Source organism: Pseudophryne corroboree, chromosome 11 (genome assembly GCF_028390025.1).
Source record: "Pseudophryne corroboree isolate aPseCor3 chromosome 11, aPseCor3.hap2, whole genome shotgun sequence".
Taxonomy (NCBI): Eukaryota; Metazoa; Chordata; class Amphibia; order Anura; family Myobatrachidae; genus Pseudophryne; species Pseudophryne corroboree.
In genome coordinates, this window is record NC_086454.1 from 165651093 (window position 1) to 165672752 (window position 21660).

At 35.9% G+C, this 21660-nt stretch overlaps 7 non-coding genes across 7 annotated transcripts; all 7 read right to left on the bottom strand.

Annotated features, from left to right (window-relative positions):
* Positions 1–5244: 5244 nt before the first annotated feature.
* Positions 5245–5318, bottom strand: TRNAI-AAU (transfer RNA isoleucine (anticodon AAU)). Its single transcript has one exon. It is a non-coding gene; the product is annotated as a tRNA-Ile (tRNA).
* A 1585-nt stretch (positions 5319–6903) lies between these two features.
* Positions 6904–6977, bottom strand: TRNAI-AAU (transfer RNA isoleucine (anticodon AAU)). The gene has a single exon. It is a non-coding gene; the product is annotated as a tRNA-Ile (tRNA).
* A 1588-nt stretch (positions 6978–8565) lies between these two features.
* On the bottom strand, positions 8566–8639 carry TRNAI-AAU (transfer RNA isoleucine (anticodon AAU)). Its single transcript has one exon. It is a non-coding gene; the product is annotated as a tRNA-Ile (tRNA).
* Positions 8640–10224: 1585 nt separating this feature from the next.
* TRNAI-AAU (transfer RNA isoleucine (anticodon AAU)) lies at positions 10225–10298 on the bottom strand. Its single transcript has one exon. It is a non-coding gene; the product is annotated as a tRNA-Ile (tRNA).
* A 5003-nt stretch (positions 10299–15301) lies between these two features.
* TRNAI-AAU (transfer RNA isoleucine (anticodon AAU)) lies at positions 15302–15375 on the bottom strand. The gene has a single exon. It is a non-coding gene; the product is annotated as a tRNA-Ile (tRNA).
* Positions 15376–18621: 3246 nt separating this feature from the next.
* TRNAI-AAU (transfer RNA isoleucine (anticodon AAU)) lies at positions 18622–18695 on the bottom strand. Its single transcript has one exon. It is a non-coding gene; the product is annotated as a tRNA-Ile (tRNA).
* Positions 18696–20281: 1586 nt separating this feature from the next.
* TRNAI-AAU (transfer RNA isoleucine (anticodon AAU)) lies at positions 20282–20355 on the bottom strand. Its single transcript has one exon. It is a non-coding gene; the product is annotated as a tRNA-Ile (tRNA).
* Between the last annotated feature and the right edge of the window lie 1305 nt (positions 20356–21660).

Consider the following 21660-nt stretch of genomic DNA (forward strand, 5'->3'; position numbering starts at 1 on the left):
TTGGGTGACTTGCAGTGCCTGGGGTTGGCCGTCGGTGTTCGGGGCATCGTAGAGGTGATTGTTTGGGTTGCAGGGGACTTCTTTTGCGAACCTGCAATAAAAGTGGTTCAGTTCATCTGCAAGGTCTTGGTGCATGGCGGTGGACTTTGATGTTTTCCTATAGTTGGTATACGGTGATCGAACCTGTGACCTTGGCATTATTAGCACCACACTCTAAACAACTGAGCTAACAGGCCACAGATATTACTGCAAGCAAACACAAAACTGGCAAATGTACCTCAAAGCACAGATCATATTTTGTTTTAATAGCATTTCATTTTTCAAAAAAAAGCTTAAGACATAGAGTCACTTTAAGCATGGGTATCATAAAAATGCTCCAGTTTCTTTCCACATTACAAAATAAAAATAAATATTAGATAGGATAATAACAAAGATTAAGGCATCTAGTAATAGTATAAAAATAGACAATTTAGACTAGGAGTATATGCAAATCTAAGCAAAATCAATCTAAAAAATCTAATACACAATTTTTAATTGTAAATTTACAGATTGTTGAAAAAGATAATCCCAGGATGTAATCCATTATGTATTAAATTTAGTATGTTTTACCAAATTGTGTATGAATAACTTTTAACACAAAAAAATATATATTGGGGAAGTAGCTTAATGTGCCCATTGGAAATAAAGAATGCTAGCCCATTTTGGAATGCAAAGCTTAAGAAAATACAAACTTCAATCCATAGGAAAGCACTTTTTATTCAGTCTACACTCTGTAATCATACTATAGCTTAATTTACAAATTGTGATGTCATTATCAGACTTAACTCACAAGAGACTTTCATCCTTGGTCTATAAAAAAGGCAGTCCTCTGTTATAAAGCTTGAAACAATTGTAAGTGGCTGATATGCAAATATGGAAATACAGAAAAACTGTCAATTCAATGCTAGGATAACATAAGGGGTGATGCTCCAACTAAAATTGGTCCTAGGCATTTAGGTTTCTAGTATCTATCTTCTCCTTTAAAAAATAGGTTACTTTTTATATATTATCATTGGGTTTGGACAAATATTCTACATAATACCTATTGCATCCCTGAGCTTATTAGAAACTTGAAATAATATATATAAAGTATTGAATTTCTTTTCTTTGCATTTAAAAGATGAGCGCACTTCAGTAGATGCCATTGCTCAGGTGAGGGTTCCATGGTGTAATTGTTAGCACCCTGGACTTTGAATCTAGTAATCTGAGTTCATATCTCGCGGGAGCTAACATTATTTATTTTCCTTTTGTTCAAAGCTCCATTTTTATTCAATGTATGAGTATTGCAAATCTTCATTTAAAATTCATATAAATTCCATCATCTTCAGTGGTGTCCTTTGTTTAAACTCATTTTTAAACTTATCAAACCAGAAGTATGTCAAATATTTGGAAATAAGAAAAGATGCAATAAGAATGCAGAGATCCATTACTTGTGCTCTGGTCTTTAGAAATTCTCCATTTTTTTTTTTTTTACTTCAGTGTGCACTAATGAGAGGGGAGCACATATCTTCTTCTTCTTCTAGTAACACCTAGTGCCCTCTATGTTTGAGCAGCAATATAATAACTGATTAATTTGCCCTTGCATATCTTAGTTATGCCATATTGCTTGATTTGAGACAAAAGTCACTGAGCCATGTAGAGAAAAATCTTCATCAGCCAAAGGATGACACTCCCACTGGCTTCTGATATGTATTTGAAGAGATTTTGTGATATATGTGTCTATGATGTTTTCAAGTATTCATGCACTCCACCGATGAGCTTATTCCATTCTTGTCCATCAAGAAAAGCAAATGGCCCATACCAGAATCAGAATCAGAATCAGAATCAGCTTTATTGGCCAGGTATACTTACGTATACTAGGAATTTGTCTTCGGTTTGCTATACAACAGCCAAGTTGGTAACAGGTAAGCAGGTGTGTGTGTGTTTGTGTGTGGGGGGGGGGGCAAGTAAAGTTACACAGATAGGTATACCGTAGGGACACAAGTGAGTTACATGTACGTCTAGTCAGTCAATGTTCAGGAGTTCAGCAGGCGGACAGCTTGGGGAAAGAAACTTTTGAGGCTTCTGGTGGATCTGGCGGGGACAGCCCTGTAACGCCTGCCTGAAGGAAGCAAGTTAAACATGCTGTGGCCGGGGTGTAGCTGGTCTTTTACTATCTTCATTGCCCGCTTTTTTGCTCTGGACAAGTACAGGTCCTGGACTGAGGGAAGGTCAGCCCCGATGATCTTCTCTGCGGTTCTGACCACCTTTTGGAGCCTGCATATGTCCCTCGCGCTGGCGGAGCTGTACCATACGAGTATCGAGGAGCACAGTACCGACTCCACAATCGCGGAGTAGAAGAGGAGCAGGAGCTTCTGTGGGATGTTGAACTTCCTTAGTTGCCTGAGGAAGAACAACCTCTGCTGCGCTTTCCCAACAGTGGCGTCAGTGTTGGACCCCCATTTAAGGTCCCTGGAGATTGTGGTCCCTAGAAACTTGAAGGAGTCCACTAGCGATACCACACTGTCAGCAATCGTTAGCGGAGGTGCACTAGATGACTTCTTCCTGAAGTCCACTATCATCTCGACAGTTTTGAGGGGGTTGAGGTCAAGGTTGTTGTGGATGCACCACTGGGCCAGCCGGTCTACTTCCCGTCTATAGGCCGATTCGTCCCCATCCTTGATGAGGCCGATGACGGTGGTGTAATCGGCAAATTTGATGATCCTTACTGATTGCGCCTCTGAGGTACAGTCATTTGTGTACAGGGAGAAGAGCAGGGGTGAGAGGACACAGCCCTGAGGGGCCCCTGTACTGATGGACCGCGCTTGAGAGGTGAATTCCCCCGCTTTCACCACCTGTGTCCTATCTGTCAGGAAGTCTATTATCCAGGAACAGGTAGCTTCTGGGACCCCTAGGCGAAGTAATTTGGGGTGGAGGATGCTGGGGACGATTGTATTGAAGGCCGAGCTGAAATCGACAAACAGGACCCTCACGTAGGTACCGGGAATGTCTAGGTGCTGTAGAATGTAGTACAGGCCCAGGTTGACTGCATCCTCGACACACCGATTCGAGCGATAGGCGAACTGCAGGGGGTCCAGTTGGGGGCCAGTCACAGTTTTCAGGTGATTCAAAACCAGACGCTCGAACGTTTTCATGACCACAGACGTCAGTGTATCGGCCTGTAGTTGTTCAGGTTCGTGATAGTGGGTTTCTTGGGGACCGGGACTATAGTAGACCATTTGAGGCAGGAAGGGACTTTCTGTAGCTCCAGCGATTTATTGAAGATCTTGGTGAATATGGGGGCGAGCTGACCCGCACATGCTCTTAGAGCAGATGGTGACACTCCGTCAGGACCCGGAGCTTTCCTGGTTTTGGTCCTTTTGAACAATGCCTCCACCTCTTCTTGGGTGACTTGCAGTGCCTGGGGTTGGCCGTCGGTGTTCGGGGCATCGTAGAGGTGATTGTTTGGGTTGCAGGGGACTTCTTTTGCGAACCTGCAATAAAAGTGGTTCAGTTCATCTGCAAGGTCTTGGTGCATGGCGGTGGACTTTGATGTTTTCCTATAGTTGGTATACGGGGATCGAACCTGTGACCTTGGCGTTATTAGCACCACACTCTAAGCAACTGAGCTAACAGGCCACAGATATTACTGCAAGCAAACACAAAACTGGCAAATGTACCTCAAAGCACAGATCATATTTTGTTTTTATAGCATTTCATTTTTCAAAAAAAAGCTTAAGCCATAGAGTCACTTGAAGCATGGGTATCATAAAAATGCTCCAGTTTCTTTCCACATTACAAAATAAAAATAAATATTAGATAGGATAATAACAAAGATTAAGGCATCTAGTAATAGTATAAAAATAGACAATTTAGACTAGGAGTATATGCAAATCTAAGCAAAATCAATCTAAAAAATCTAATACACAATTTTTAATTGTAAATTTACAGATTGTTGAAAAAGATAATCCCAGGATGTAATCCATTATGTATTAAATTTAGTATGTTTTACCAAGTTGTGTATGAATAACTTTTAACACAAAAAAATATATATTGGGGAAGTAGCTTAATGTGCCCATTGGAAATAAAGAATGCTAGCCCATTTTGGAATGCAAAGCTTAAGAAAATACAAACTTCAATCCATAGGAAAGCACTTTTTATTCAGTCTACACTCTGTAATCATACTATAGCTTAATTTACAAATTGTGATGTCATTATCAGACTTAACTCACAAGAGACTTTCATCCTTTGTCTATAAAAAAGGCAGTCCTCTGTTATAAAGCTTGAAACAATTGTAAGTGGCTGATATGCAAATATGGAAATACAGAAAAACTGTCAATTCAATGCTAGGATAACATAAGGGGTGATGCTCCAACTAAAATTGGTCCTAGGCATTTAGGTTTCTAGTATCTATCTTCTCCTTTAAAAAATAGGTTACTTTTTATATATTATCATTGGGTTTGGACAAATATTCTACATAATACCTATTGCATCCCTGAGCTTATTAGAAACTTGAAATAATATATATAAAGTATTGAATTTCTTTTCTTTGCATTTAAAAGATGAGCGCACTTCAGTAGATGCCATTGCTCAGGTGATGGTTCCAAGGTGTAATTGTTAGCACCCTGGACTTTGAATCTAGTAATCTGAGTTCATATCTCGTGGGAGCTAACATTGTTTATTTTCCTTTTGTTCAAAGCTCCATTTTCATTCAATGTATGAGTATTGCAAATCTTCATTTAAAATTCATATAAATTCCATCATCTTCAGTGGTGTCCTTTGTTTAAACTCATTTTTAAACTTATCAAATCAGAAGTTTGTCAAATATTTGGAAATAAGAAAAGATGCAATAAGAATGCAGAGATCCATTACTTGTGCTCTGGTCTTTAGAAATTCTCCATTTTTTTACTTCAGTGTGCACTAATGAGAGGGGAGCACATATCTTCTTCTTCTTCTAGTAACACCTAGTGCCCTCTATGTTTGAGCAGCAATATAATAACTGATTAATTTGCCCTTGCATATCTTAGTTATGCCATATTGCTTGATTTGAGACAAAAGTCACTGAGCCATATAGAGAAAAATCTTCATCAGCCAAAGGATGACACTACCACTGGCTTCTGATATGTATTTGAAGAGATTTTGTGATATATGTGTCTATGATGTTTTCAAGTATTCATGCACTCCACCGATGAGCTTAATCCATTCTTGTCCATCAAGAAAAGCAATTGGCCCATACGGGGATCAAACCCGTGACCTTGGCGTTATTAGCACCACGCTCTAACCAACTGAGCTAACCGGCCACAGATATTACTGCAAGCAAACACAAAACTGGCGAATGTACCTCAAAGCACAGATCATATTTTGTTTTTATAGCATTTCATTTTTCAAAAAAAAGCTTAAGCCATAGAGTCACTTGAAGCATGGGTATCATAAAAATGCTCCAGTTTCTTTCCACATTACAAAATAAAAATAAATATTAGATAGGATAATAACAAAGATTAAGGCATCTAGTAATAGTATAAAAATAGACAATTTAGACTAGGAGTATATGCAAATCTAAACAAAATCAATCTAAAAAATCTAATACACAATTTTTAATTGTAAATTTACAGATTGTTGAAAAAGATAATCCCAGGATGTAATCCATTATGTATTAAATTTAGTATGTTTTACCAAGTTGTGTATGAATAACTTTTAACACAAAAAAATATATATTGGGGAAGTAGCTTAATGTGCCCATTGGAAATAAAGAATTCTAGCCCATTTTGGAATGCAAAGCTTAAGAAAATACAAACTTCAACCCATAGGAAAGCACTTTTTATTCAGTGTACACTCTGTAATCATACTATAGCTTAATTTACAAATTGTGATGTCATTATCAGACTTAACTCACAAGAGACTTTCATCCTTGGTCTATAAAAAAGGCAGTCCTCTGTTATAAAGCTTGAAACAATTGTAAGTGGCTGATATGCAAATATGGAAATACAGAAAAACTGTCAATTTAATGCTAGGATAACATAAGGGGTGATGCTCCAACTGAAATTGGTCCTAGGCATTTAGGTTTCTAGTATCTATCTTCTCCTTTAAAAAATAGGTTACTTTTTATATATTATCATTGGGTTTGGACAAATATTCTACATAATACCTATTGCATCCCTGAGCTTATTAGAAACTTGAAATAATATATATAAAGTATTGAATTTCTTTTCTTTGCATTTAAAAGATGAGCGCACTTCAGTAGATGCCATTGCTCAGGTGAGGGTTCCATGGTGTAATTGTTAGCACCCTGGACTTTGAATCTAGTAATCTGAGTTCATATCTCGTGGGAGCTAACATTGTTTATTTTCCTTTTGTTCAAAGCTCCATTTTCATTCAATGTATGAGTATTGCAAATCTTCATTTAAAATTCATATAAATTCCATCATCTTCAGTGGTGTCCTTTGTTTAAACTCATCTTTAAACTTATCAAATCAGAAGTATGTCAAATATTTGGAAATAAGAAAAGATGCAATAAGAATGCAAAGATCCATTACTTGTGCTCTGGTCTTTAGAAATTCTCCATTTTTTTTACTTCAGTGTGCACTAATGAGAGGGGAGCACATATCTTCTTCTTCTAGTAACACCTAGTGCCCTCTATGTTTGAGCAGCAATATAAGAACTGATTAATTTGCCCTTGCATATCTTAGTTATGCCATATTGCTTGATTTGAGACAAAAGTCACTGAGCCATGTAGAGAAAAATCTTCATCAGCCAAAGGATGACACTCCCACTGGCTTCTGATATGTATTTGAAGAGATTTTGTGATATATGTGTCTATGATGTTTTCAAGTATTCATGCACTCCACCAATGAGCTTATTCCATTCTTGTCCATCAAGAAAAGCAAATGGCCCATACGGGGATCGAACCCGTGACCATGGCGTTATTAGCACTACGCTCTAACTAACTGAGCTAACCGGCCACAGATGTTGCTATGAGCAAACACAAAACTGGCAAATGTACCTCAAAGCACAGATCATATTTTGTTTTTATAGCATTTCATTTTTCAAAAAAAAAGCTTAAGCCATAGAGTCACTTGAAGCATGGGTATCATAAAAATGCTCCAGTTTCTTTCCACATTACAAAATAAAAATAAATATTAGATAGGATAATAACAAAGATTAAGGCATCTACTAATAGTATAAAAATAGACAATTTAGACAAGGAGTATATGCAAATCTAAGCAATATCAATCTGAAAAATCTAATACACAATTTTTAATTGTAAATTTACAGATTGTTGAAAAAGATAATCCCAGGATGTAATCCATTATGTATTAAATTAAGTATGTTTTACCAAGTTGTGTATGAATAACTTTTAACACAAAAAAATATATATTGGGGAAGTAGCTTAATGTGCCCATTGGAAATAAAGAATGCTAGCCCATTTTGGAATGCAAAGCTTAAGAAAATACAAACTTCAATCCATAGGAAAGCACTTTTTATTCAGTCTACACTCTGTAATCATACTATAGCTTAATTTACAAATTGTGATGTCATTATCAGACTTAACTCACAAGAGACTTTCATCCTTGGTCTATAAAAAAGGCAGTCCTCTGTTATAAAGCTTGAAACAATTGTAAGTGGCTGATATGCAAATATGGAAATACAGAAAAACTGTCAATTCAATGCTAGGATAACATAAGGGGTGATGCTCCAACTAAAATTGGTCCTAGGCATTTAGGTTTCTAGTATCTATCTTCTCCTTTAAAAAATAGGTTACTTTTTATATATTATCATTGGGTTTGGACAAATATTCTACATAATACCTATTGCATCCCTGAGCTTATTAGAAACTTGAAATAATATATATAAAGTATTGAATTTCTTTTCTTTGCATTTAAAAGATGAGCGCACTTCAGTAGATGCCATTGCTCAGGTGATGGTTCCAAGGTGTAATTGATAGCACCCTGGACTTTGAATCTAGTAATCTGAGTTCATATCTCGTGGGAGCTAACATTGTTTATTTTCCTTTTGTTCAAAGCTCCATTTTCATTCAATGTATGAGTATTGCAAATCTTCATTTAAAATTCATATAAATTCCATCATCTTCAGTGGTGTCCTTTGTTTAAACTCATTTTTAAACTTATCAAATCAGAAGTATGTCAAATATTTGGAAATAAGAAAAGATGCAATAAGAATGCAGAGATCCATTACTTGTGCTCTGGTCTTTAGAAATTCTCCATTTTTTTACTTCAGTGTGCACTAATGAGAGGGGAGCACATATCTTCTTCTTCTTCTAGTAACACCTAGTGCCCTCTATGTTTGAGCAGCAATATAATAACTGATTAATTTGCCCTTGCATATCTTAGTTATGCCATATTGCTTGATTTGAGACAAAAGTCACTGAGCCATATAGAGAAAAATCTTCATCAGCCAAAGGATGACACTACCACTGGCTTCTGATATGTATTTGAAGAGATTTTGTGATATATGTGTCTATGATGTTTTCAAGTATTCATGCACTCCACCGATGAGCTTAATCCATTCTTGTCCATCAAGAAAAGCGATTGGCCCATACGGGGATCAAACCCGTGACCTTGGCGTTATTAGCACCACGCTCTAACCAACTGAGCTAACCGGCCACAGATATTACTGCAAGCAAACACAAAACTGGCAAATGTACCTCAAAGCACAGATCATATTTTGTTTTTATAGCATTTCATTTTTCAAAAAAAAGCTTAAGCCATAGAGTCACTTGAAGCATGGGTATCATAAAAATGCTCCAGTTTCTTTCCACATTACAAAATAAAAATAAATATTAGATAGGATAATAACAAAGATTAAGGCATCTAGTAATAGTATAAAAATAGACAATTTAGACTAGGAGTATATGCAAATCTAAACAAAATCAATCTAAAAAATCTAATACACAATTTTTAATTGTAAATTTACAGATTGTTGAAAAAGATAATCCCAGGATGTAATCCATTATGTATTAAATTTAGTATGTTTTACCAAGTTGTGTATGAATAACTTTTAACACAAAAAAATATATATTGGGGAAGTAGCTTAATGTGCCCATTGGAAATAAAGAATTCTAGCCCATTTTGGAATGCAAAGCTTAAGAAAATACAAACTTCAACCCATAGGAAAGCACTTTTTATTCAGTGTACACTCTGTAATCATACTATAGCTTAATTTACAAATTGTGATGTCATTATCAGACTTAACTCACAAGAGACTTTCATCCTTGGTCTATAAAAAAGGCAGTCCTCTGTTATAAAGCTTGAAACAATTGTAAGTGGCTGATATGCAAATATGGAAATACAGAAAAACTGTCAATTTAATGCTAGGATAACATAAGGGGTGATGCTCCAACTGAAATTGGTCCTAGGCATTTAGGTTTCTAGTATCTATCTTCTCCTTTAAAAAATAGGTTACTTTTTATATATTATCATTGGGTTTGGACAAATATTCTACATAATACCTATTGCATCCCTGAGCTTATTAGAAACTTGAAATAATATATATAAAGTATTGAATTTCTTTTCTTTGCATTTAAAAGATGAGCGCACTTCAGTAGATGCCATTGCTCAGGTGAGGGTTCCATGGTGTAATTGTTAGCACCCTGGACTTTGAATCTAGTAATCTGAGTTCATATCTCGTGGGAGCTAACATTGTTTATTTTCCTTTTGTTCAAAGCTCCATTTTCATTCAATGTATGAGTATTGCAAATCTTCATTTAAAATTCATATAAATTCCATCATCTTCAGTGGTGTCCTTTGTTTAAACTCATTTTTAAACTTATCAAATCAGAAGTATGTCAAATATTTGGAAATAAGAAAAGATGCAATAAGAATGCAAAGATCCATTACTTGTGCTCTGGTCTTTAGAAATTCTCCATTTTTTTTACTTCAGTGTGCACTAATGAGAGGGGAGCACATATCTTCTTCTTCTAGTAACACCTAGTGCCCTCTATGTTTGAGCAGCAATATAATAACTGATTAATTTGCCCTTGCATATCTTAGTTATGCCATATTGCTTGATTTGAGACAAAAGTCACTGAGCCATGTAGAGAAAAATCTTCATCAGCCAAAGGATGACACTCCCACTGGCTTCTGATATGTATTTGAAGAGATTTTGTGATAACTGTGTCTATGATGTTTTCAAGTATTCATGCACTCCACCAATGAGCTTATTCCATTCTTGTCCATCAAGAAAAGCAAATGGCCCATACGGGGATCGAACCCGTGACCATGGCGTTATTAGCACTACGCTCTAACTAACTGAGCTAACCGGCCACAGATGTTGCTATGAGCAAACACAAAACTGGCAAATGTACCTCAAAGCACAGATCATATTTTGTTTTTATAGCATTTCATTTTTCAAAAAAAAAGCTTAAGCCATAGAGTCACTTGAAGCATGGGTATCATAAAAATGCTCCAGTTTCTTTCCACATTACAAAATAAAAATAAATATTAGATAGGATAATAACAAAGATTAAGGCATCTACTAATAGTATAAAAATAGACAATTTAGACAAGGAGTATATGCAAATCTAAGCAATATCAATCTGAAAAATCTAATACACAATTTTTAATTGTAAATTTACAGATTGTTGAAAAAGATAATCCCAGGATGTAATCCATTATGTATTAAATTTAGTATGTTTTACCAAGTTGTGTATGAATAACTTTTAACACAAAAAAATATATATTGGGGAAGTAGCTTAATGTGCCCATTGGAAATAAAGAATGCTAGCCCATTTTGGAATGCAAAGCTTAAGAAAATACAAACTTCAATCCATAGGAAAGCACTTTTTATTCAGTCTACACTCTGTAATCATACTATAGCTTAATTTACAAATTGTGATGTCATTATCAGACTTAACTCACAAGAGACTTTCATCCTTGGTCTATAAAAAAGGCAGTCCTCTGTTATAAAGCTTGAAACAATTGTAAGTGGCTGATATGCAAATATGGAAATACAGAAAAACTGTCAATTCAATGCTAGGATAACATAAGGGGTGATGCTCCAACTAAAATTGGTCCTAGGCATTTAGGTTTCTAGTATCTATCTTCTCCTTTAAAAAATAGGTTACTTTTTATATATTATCATTGGGTTTGGACAAATATTCTACATAATACCTATTGCATCCCTGAGCTTATTAGAAACTTGAAATAATATATATAAAGTATTGAATTTCTTTTCTTTGCATTTAAAAGATGAGCGCACTTCAGTAGATGCCATTGCTCAGGTGAGGGTTCCATGGTGTAATTGTTAGCACCCTGGACTTTGAATCTAGTAATCTGAGTTCATATCTCGTGGGAGCTAACATTGTTTATTTTCCTTTTGTTCAAAGCTCCATTTTTATTCAATGTATGAGTATTGCAAATCTTCATTTAAAATTCATATAAATTCCATCATCTTCAGTGGTGTCCTTTGTTTAAACTCATTTTTAAACTTATCAAACCAGAAGTATGTCAAATATTTGGAAATAAGAAAAGATGCAATAAGAATGCAGAGATCCATTACTTGTGCTCTGGTCTTTAGAAATTCTCCATTTTTTTTTTTACTTCAGTGTGCACTAATGAGAGGGGAGCACATATCTTCTTCTTCTAGTAACACCTAGTGCCCTCTATGTTTGAGCAGCAATATAATAACTGATTAATTTGCCCTTGCATATCTTAGTTATGCCATATTGCTTGATTTGAGACAAAAGTCACTGAGCCATGTAGAGAAAAATCTTCATCAGCCAAAGGATGACACTCCCACTGGCTTCTGATATGTATTTGAAGAGATTTTGTGATATATGTGTCTATGATGTTTTCCAGTATTAATGCACGCCACCGATGAGCTTATTCCATTCTTGTCCATCAAGAAAAGCAAATGGCCCATACCAGAATCAGAATCAGAATCAGAATCAGCTTTATTGGCCAGGTATACTTACGTATACTAGGAATTTGTCTTCGGTTTGCTATACAACAGCCAAGTTGGTAACAGGTAAGCAGGTGTGTGTGTGTTTGTGTGTGGGGGGGGGGGCAAGTAAAGTTACACAGATAGGTATACCGTAGGGACACAAGTGAGTTACATGTACGTCTAGTCAGTCAATGTTCAGGAGTTCAGCAGGCGGACAGCTTGGGGAAAGAAACTTTTGAGGCTTCTGGTGGATCTGGCGGGGACAGCCCTGTAACGCCTGCCTGAAGGAAGCAAGTTAAACATGCTGTGGCCGGGGTGTAGCTGGTCTTTTACTATCTTCATTGCCCGCTTTTTTGCTCTGGACAAGTACAGGTCCTGGACTGAGGGAAGGTCAGCCCCGATGATCTTCTCTGCGGTTCTGACCACCTTTTGGAGCCTGCATATGTCCCTCGCGCTGGCGGAGCTGTACCATACGAGTATCGAGGAGCACAGTACCGACTCCACAATCGCGGAGTAGAAGAGGAGCAGGAGCTTCTGTGGGATGTTGAACTTCCTTAGTTGCCTGAGGAAGAACAACCTCTGCTGCGCTTTCCCAACAGTGGCGTCAGTGTTGGACCCCCATTTAAGGTCCCTGGAGATTGTGGTCCCTAGAAACTTGAAGGAGTCCACTAGCGATACCACACTGTCAGCAATCGTTAGCGGAGGTGCACTAGATGACTTCTTCCTGAAGTCCACTATCATCTCGACAGTTTTGAGGGGGTTGAGGTCAAGGTTGTTGTGGATGCACCACTGGGCCAGCCGGTCTACTTCCCATCTATAGGCCGATTCGTCCCCATCCTTGATGAGGCCGATGACGGTGGTGTAATCGGCAAATTTGATGATCCTTACTGATTGCGCCTCTGAGGTACAGTCATTTGTGTACAGGGAGAAGAGCAGGGGTGAGAGGACACAGCCCTGAGGGGCCCCTGTACTGATGGACCGCGCTTGAGAGGTGAATTCCCCCGCTTTCACCACCTGTGTCCTATCTGTCAGGAAGTCTATTATCCAGGAACAGGTAGCTTCTGGGACCCCTAGGCGAAGTAATTTGGGGTGGAGGATGCTGGGGACGATTGTATTGAAGGCCGAGCTGAAATCGACAAACAGGACCCTCGCGTAGGTACCGGGAATGTCTAGGTGCTGTAGAATGTAGTACAGGCCCAGGTTGACTGCATCCTCGACACACCGATTCGAGCGATAGGCGAACTGCAGGGGGTCCAGTTGGGGGCCAGTCACAGTTTTCAGGTGATTCAAAACCAGACGCTCGAACGTTTTCATGACCACAGACGTCAGTGTATCGGCCTGTAGTCGTTCAGGTTCGTGATAGTGGGTTTCTTGGGGACCGGGACTATAGTAGACCATTTGAGGCAGGAAGGGACTTTCTGTAGCTCCAGCGATTTATTGAAGATCTTGGTGAATATGGGGGCGAGCTGACCCGCACATGCTCTTAGAGCAGATGGTGACACTCCGTCAGGACCCGGAGCTTTCCTGGTTTTGGTCCTTTTGAACAATGCCTCCACCTCTTCTTGGGTGACTTGCAGTGCCTGGGGTTGGCCGTCGGTGTTCGGGGCATCGTAGAGGTGATTGTTTGGGTTGCAGGGGACTTCTTTTGCGAACCTGCAATAAAAGTGGTTCAGTTCATCTGCAAGGTCTTGGTGCATGGCGGTGGACTTTGATGTTTTCCTATAGTTGGTATACGGTGATCGAACCTGTGACCTTGGCGTTATTAGCACCACACTCTAAACAACTGAGCTAACAGGCCACAGATATTACTGCAAGCAAACACAAAACTGGCAAATGTACCTCAAAGCACAGATCATATTTTGTTTTTATAGCATTTCATTTTTCAAAAAAAAGCTTAAGCCATAGAGTCACTTGAAGCATGGGTATCATAAAAATGCTCCAGTTTCTTTCCACATTACAAAATAAAAATAAATATTAGATAGGATAATAACAAAGATTAAGGCATCTAGTAATAGTATAAAAATAGACAATTTAGACTCGGAGTATATGCAAATCTAAGCAAAATCAATCTAAAAAATCTAATACACAATTTTTAATTGTAAATTTACAGATTGTTGAAAAAGATAATCCCAGGATGTAATCCATTATGTATTAAATTTAGTATGTTTTACCAAATTGTGTATGAATAACTTTTAACACAAAAAAATATATATTGGGGAAGTAGCTTAATGTGCCCATTGGAAATAAAGAATGCTAGCCCATTTTGGAATGCAAAGCTTAAGAAAATACAAACTTCAATCCATAGGAAAGCACTTTTTATTCAGTCTACACTCTGTAATCATACTATAGCTTAATTTACAAATTGTGATGTCATTATCAGACTTAACTCACAAGAGACTTTCATCCTTGGTCTATAAAAAAGGCAGTCCTCTGTTATAAAGCTTGAAACAATTGTAAGTGGCTGATATGCAAATATGGAAATACAGAAAAACTGTCAATTCAATGCTAGGATAACATAAGGGGTGATGCTCCAACTAAAATTGGTCCTAGGCATTTAGGTTTCTAGTATCTATCTTCTCCTTTAAAAAATAGGTTACTTTTTATATATTATCATTGGGTTTGGACAAATATTCTACATAATACCTATTGCATCCCTGAGCTTATTAGAAACTTGAAATAATATATATAAAGTATTGAATTTCTTTTCTTTGCATTTAAAAGATGAGCGCACTTCAGTAGATGCCATTGCTCAGGTGATGGTTCCAAGGTGTAATTGTTAGCACCCTGGACTTTGAATCTAGTAATCTGAGTTCATATCTCGTGGGAGCTAACATTGTTTATTTTCCTTTTGTTCAAAGCTCCATTTTCATTCAATGTATGAGTATTGCAAATCTTCATTTAAAATTCATATAAATTCCATCATCTTCAGTGGTGTCCTTTGTTTAAACTCATTTTTAAACTTATCAAATCAGAAGTATGTCAAATATTTGGAAATAAGAAAAGATGCAATAAGAATTCAGAGATCCATTACTTGTGCTCTGGTCTTTAGAAATTCTCCATTTTTTTACTTCAGTGTGCACTAATGAGAGGGGAGCACATATCTTCTTCTTCTTCTAGTAACACCTAGTGCCCTCTATGTTTGAGCAGCAATATAATAACTGATTAATTTGCCCTTGCATATCTTAGTTATGCCATATTGCTTGATTTGAGACAAAAGTCACTGAGCCATGTAGAGAAAAATCTTCATCAGCCAAAGGATGACACTACCACTGGCTTCTGATATGTATTTGAAGAGATTTTGTGATATATGTGTCTATGATGTTTTCAAGTATTCATGCACTCCACCGATGAGCTTAATCCATTCTTGTCCATCAAGAAAAGCAATTGGCCCATACGGGGATCAAACCCGTGACCTTGGCGTTATTAGCACCACGCTCTAACCAACTGAGCTAACTGGCCACAGATATTACTGCAAGCAAACACAAAACTGGCAAATGTACCTCAAAGCACAGATCATATTTTGTTTTAATAGCATTTCATTTTTCAAAAAAAAGCTTAAGCCATAGAGTCACTTGAAGCATGGGTATCATAAAAATGCTCCAGTTTCTTTCCACATTACAAAATAAAAATAAATATTAGATAGGATAATAACAAAGATTAAGGCATCTAGTAATAGTATAAAAATAGACAATTTAGACTAGGAGTATATGCAAATCTAAGCAAAATCAATCTAAAAAATCTAATACACAATTTTTAATTGTAAATTTACAGATTGTTGAAAAAGATAATCCCAGGATGTAATCCATTATGTATTAAATTTAGTATGTTTTACCAAGTTGTGTATGAATAACTTTTAACACAAAAAAATATATATTGGGGAAGTAGCTTAATGTGCCCATTGGAAATAAAGAATGCTAGCCCATTTTGGAATGCAAAGCTTAAGAAAATACAAACTTCAATCCATAGGAAAGCACTTTTTATTCAGTCTACACTCTGTAATCATACTATAGCTTAATTTACAAATTGTGATGTCATTATCAGACTTAACTCACAAGAGACTTTCATCCTTGGTCTATAAAAAAGGCAGTCCTCTGTTATAAAGCTTGAAACAATTGTAAGTGGCTGATATGCAAATATGGAAATACAGAAAAACTGTCAATTCAATGCTAGGATAACATAAGGGGTGATGCTCCAACTGAAATTGGTCCTAGGCATTTAGGTTTCTAGTATCTATCTTCTCCTTTAAAAAATAGGTTACTTTTTATATATTATCATTGGTTTTGGACAAATATTCTACATAATACCTATTGCATCCCTGAGCTTATTAGAAACTTGAAATAATATATATAAAGTATTGAATTTCTTTTCTTTGCATTTAAAAGATGAGCGCACTTCAGTAGATGCTATTGCTCAGGTGAGGGTTCCATGGTGTAATTGTTAGCACCCTGGACTTTGAATCTAGTCATCTGAGTTCATATCTCGTGGGAGCTAACATTGTTTATTTTCCTTTTGTTCAAAGCTCCATTTTCATTCAATGTATGAGTATTGCAAATCTTCATTTAAAATCCATATAAATTCCATCATCTTCAGTGGTGTCCTTTGTTTAAACTCATTTTTAAACTTATCAAATCAGAAGTATGTCAAATATTTGGAAATAAGAAAAGATGCAATAAGAATGCAGAGATCCATTACTTGTGCTCTGGTCTTTAGAAATTCTCCATTTTTTTACTTCAGTGTGCACTAATGAGAGGGGAGCACATATCTTCTTCTTCTTCTAGTAACACCTAGTGCCCTCTATGTTTGAGCAGCAATATAATAACTGATTAATTTGCCCTTGCATATCTTAGTTTTGCCATATTGCTTGATTTGAGTCAAAAGTCACTGAGCCATGTAGAGAAAAATCTTCATCAGCCAAAGGATGACACTCCCACTGGCTTCTGATAAGTATTTGAAGAGATTTTGTGATATATGTGTCTATGATGTTTTCAAGTATTCATGCACTCCACCGATGAGCTTATTCCATTCTTGTCCATCAAGAAAAGCAAATGGCCCATACGGGGATCGAACCTGTGACCTTGGCGTTATTAGCACCACACTCTAAACAACTGAGCTAACTATCCACAGATATTACTGCACGCAAACACAAAACTGGCAAATGTACCTCAAAGCATAGATCATATTTTGTTTTTATAGCATTTCATTTTTCAAAAAAAAGCTTAAGCCATAGAGTCACTTGAAGCATGGGTATCATAAAAATGCTCCAGTTTCTTTCCACATTACAAAATAAAAATAAATATTAGATAGGATAATAACAAAGATTAAGGCATCTAGTAATAGTATAAAAATAGACAATTTAGACTAGGAGTATATGCAAATCTAAACAAAATCAATCTAAAAAATCTAATACACAATTTTAATTGTAAATTTACAGATTGTTGAAAAAGATAATCCCATGATGTAATCCATTATGTTTTAAATTTAGTATGTTTTACCAAGTTGTGTATGAATAACTTTTAACACAAAAAATATATATATTGGGGAAGTAGCTTAATGTGCCCATTGGAAATAAAGAATTCTAGCCCATTTTGGAATGCAAAGCTTAAGAAAATACAAACTTCAATCCATAGGAAAGCACTTTTTATTAAGTCTACACTCTGTAATCATACTATAGCTTAATTTACAAATTGTGATGTCATTATCAGACTTAACTCACAAGAGACTTTCATCCTTGGTCTATAAAAAAGGCAGTCCTCTGTTATAAAGCTTGAAACAATTGTAAGTGGCTGATATGCAAATATGGAAATACAGAAAAACTGTCAATTCAATGCTAGGATAACATAAGGGGTGATGCTCCAACTGAAATTGGTCCTAGGCATTTAGGTTTCTAGTATCTATCTTCTCCTTTAAAAAATAGGTTACTTTTTATATATTATCATTGGGTTTGGACAAATATTCTACATAATACCTATTGCATCCCTGAGCTTATTAGAAACTTGAAATAATATATATAAAGTATTGAATTTCTTTTCTTTGCATTTAAAAGATGAGCGCACTTCAGTAGTTGCCATTGCTCAGGTGAGGGTTCCATGGTGTAATTGTTAGCACCCTGGACTTTGAATCTAGTAATCTGAGTTCATATCTCGTGGGAGCTAACATTGTTTATTTTCCTTTTGTTCAAAGCTCCATTTTCATTCAATGTATGAGTATTGCAAATCTTCATTTAAAATTCATATAAATTCCATCATCTTCAGTGGTGTCCTTTGTTTAAACTCATTTTTAAACTTATCAAATCAGAAGTATGTCAAATATTTGGAAATAAGAAAAGATGCAATAAGAATGCAGAGATCCATTACTTGTGCTCTGGTCTTTAGAAATTCTCCATTTTTTTTACTTCAGTGTGCACTAATGAGAGGGGAGCACATATCTTCTTCTTCTAGTAACACCTAGTGCCCTCTATGTTTGAGCAGCAATATAATAACTGATTAATTTGCCCTTGCATATCTTAGTTATGCCATATTGCTTGATTTGAGACAAAAGTCACTGAGCCATGTAGAGAAAAATCTTCATCAGCCAAAGGATGACACTCCCACTGGCTTCTGATATGTATTTGAAGAGATTTTGTGATATATGTGTCTATGATGTTTTCAAGTATTCATGCACTCCACCGATGAGCTTATTGCATTCTTGTCCATCAAGAAAAGCAAATAGCCCATACGGGGATCGAACCCGTGACCACGGCGTTATTAGCACCACGCTCTAACTAACTGAGCTAACCGGCCACAGATGTTGCTATGAGCAAACACAAAACTGGCAAATGTACCTCAAAGCACAGATCATATTTTGTTTTTATAGCATTTCATTTTTCAAAAAAAAGCTTAAGCCATAGAGTCACTTGAAACATGGGTATCATAAAATGCTCCAGTTTCTTTCCACATTACAAAATAAAAATAAATATTAGATAGGATAATAACAAAGATTAAGGCATCTACTAATAGTATAAAAATAGACAATTTAGACAAGGAGTATATGCAAATCTAAGCAATATCAATCTGAAAAATCTAATACACAATTTTTAATTGTAAATTTACAGATTGTTGAAAAAGATAATCCCAGGATGTAATCCATTATGTATTAAATTAAGTATGTTTTACCAAGTTGTGTATGAATAACTTTTAACACAAAAAAATATATATTGGGGAAGTAGCTTAATGTGCCCATTGGAAATAAAGAATGCTAGCCCATTTTGGAATGCAAAGCTTAAGAAAATACAAACTTCAATCCATAGGAAAGCACTTTTTATTCAGTCTACACTCTGTAATCATACTATAGCTTAATTTACAAATTGTGATGTCATTATCAGACTTAACTCACAAGAGACTTTCATCCTTGGTCTATAAAAAAGGCAGTCCTCTGTTATAAAGCTTGAAACAATTGTAAGTGGCTGATATGCAAATATGGAAATACAGAAAAACTGTCAATTCAATGCTAGGATAACATAAGGGGTGATGCTCCAACTGAAATTGGTCCTAGGCATTTAGGTTTCTAGTATCTATCTTCTCCTTTAAAAAATAGGTTACTTTTTATATATTATCATTGGTTTTGGACAAATATTCTACATAATACCTATTGCATCCCTGAGCTTATTAGAAACTTGAAATAATATATATAAAGTATTGCATTTCTTTTCTTTGCATTTAAAAGATGAGCGCACTTCAGTAGATGCCATTGCTCAGGTGAGGGTTCCATGGTGTAATTGTTAGCACCCTGGACTTTGAATCTAGTCATCTGAGTTCATATCTCGTGGGAGCTAACATTGTTTATTTTCCTTTTGTTCAAAGCTCAATTTTCTTTCAATGTATGAGTATTGCAAATCTTCATTTAAAATCCATATAAATTCCATCATCTTCAGTGGTGTCCTTTGTTTAAACTCATTTTTAAACTTATCAAATCAGAAGTATGTCAAATATTTGGAAATAAGAAAAGATGCAATAAGAATGCAGAGATCCATTACTTGTGCTCTGGTCTTTAGAAATTCTCCATTTTTTTACTTCAGTGTGCACTAATGAGAGGGGAGCACATATCTTCTTCTTCTTCTAGTAACACCTAGTGCCCTCTATGTTTGAGCAGCAATATAATAACTGATTAATTTGCCCTTGCATATCTTAGTTTTGCCATATTGCTTGATTTGAGACAAAAGTCACTGAGCCATGTAGAGAAAAATCTTCATCAGCGAAAGGATGACACTCCCACTGGCTTCTGATAAGTATTTGAAGAGATTTTGTGATATATGTGTCTATGATGTTTTCAAGTATTCATGCACTCCACCGATGAGCTTATTCCATTCTTGTCCATCAAGAAAAGCAAATGGCCCATACGGGGATCGAACCTGCGACCTTGGCGTTATTAGCACCACGCTCTTACCAACTGAGCTAACCGGCCACAGATATTACTGCACGCAAACACAAAACTGGCAAATGTACCTCAAAGCACAGATCATATTTTGTTTTTATAGCATTTCATTTTTCAAAAAAAAAGCTTAAGCCATAGAGTCACTTGAAGCATGGGTATCATAAAAATGCTCCAGTTTCTTTCCACATTACAAAATAAAAATAAATATTAGATAGGATAATAACAAAGATTAAGGCATCTACTAATAGTATAAAAATAGACAATTTAGACAAGGAGTATATGCAAATCTAAGCAATATCAATCTGAAAAATCTAATACACAATTTTTAATTGTAAATTTACAGATTGTTGAAAAAGATAATCCCAGGATGTAATCCATTATGTATTAAATTAAGTATGTTTTACCAAGTTGTGTATGAATAACTTTTAACACAAAAAAATATATATTGGGGAAGTAGCTTAATGTGCCCATTGGAAATAAAGAATGCTAGCCCATTTTTGAATGCAAAGCTTAAGAAAATACAAACTTCAATCCATAGGAAAGCACTTTTTATTCAGTCTACACTCTGTAATCATACTATAGCTTAATTTACAAATTGTGATGTCATTATCAGACTTAACTCACAAGAGACTTTCATCCTTGGTCTATAAAAAAGGCAGTCCTCTGTTATAAAGCTTGAAACAATTGTAAGTGGCTGATATGCAAATATGGAAATACAGAAAAACTGTCAATTCAATGCTAGGATAACATAAGGGGTGATGCTCCAACTGAAATTGGTCCTAGGCATTTAGGTTTCTAGTATCTATCTTCTCCTTTAAAAAATAGGTTACTTTTTATATATTATCATTGGTTTTGGACAAATATTCTACATAATACCTATTGCATCCCTGAGCTTATTAGAAACTTGAAATAATATATATAAAGTATTGAATTTCTTTTCTTTGCATTTAAAAGATGAGCGCACTTCAGTAGATGCCATTGCTCAGGTGAGGGTTCCATGGTGTAATTGTTAGCACCCTAGACTTTGAATCTAGTCATCTGAGTTCATATCTTGTGGGAGCTAACATTGTTTATTTTCCTTTTGTTCAAAGCTCCATTTTCATTCAATGTATGAGTATTGCAAATCTTCATTTAAAATCCATATAAATTCCATCATCTTCAGTGGTGTCCTTTGTTTAAACTCATTTTTAAACTTATCAAATCAGAAGTATGTCAAATATTTGGAAATAAGAAAAGATGCAATAAGAATGCAGAGATCCATTACTTGTGCTCTGGTCTTTAGAAATTCTCCATTTTTTTTACTTCAGTGTGCACTAATGAGAGGGGAGCACATAT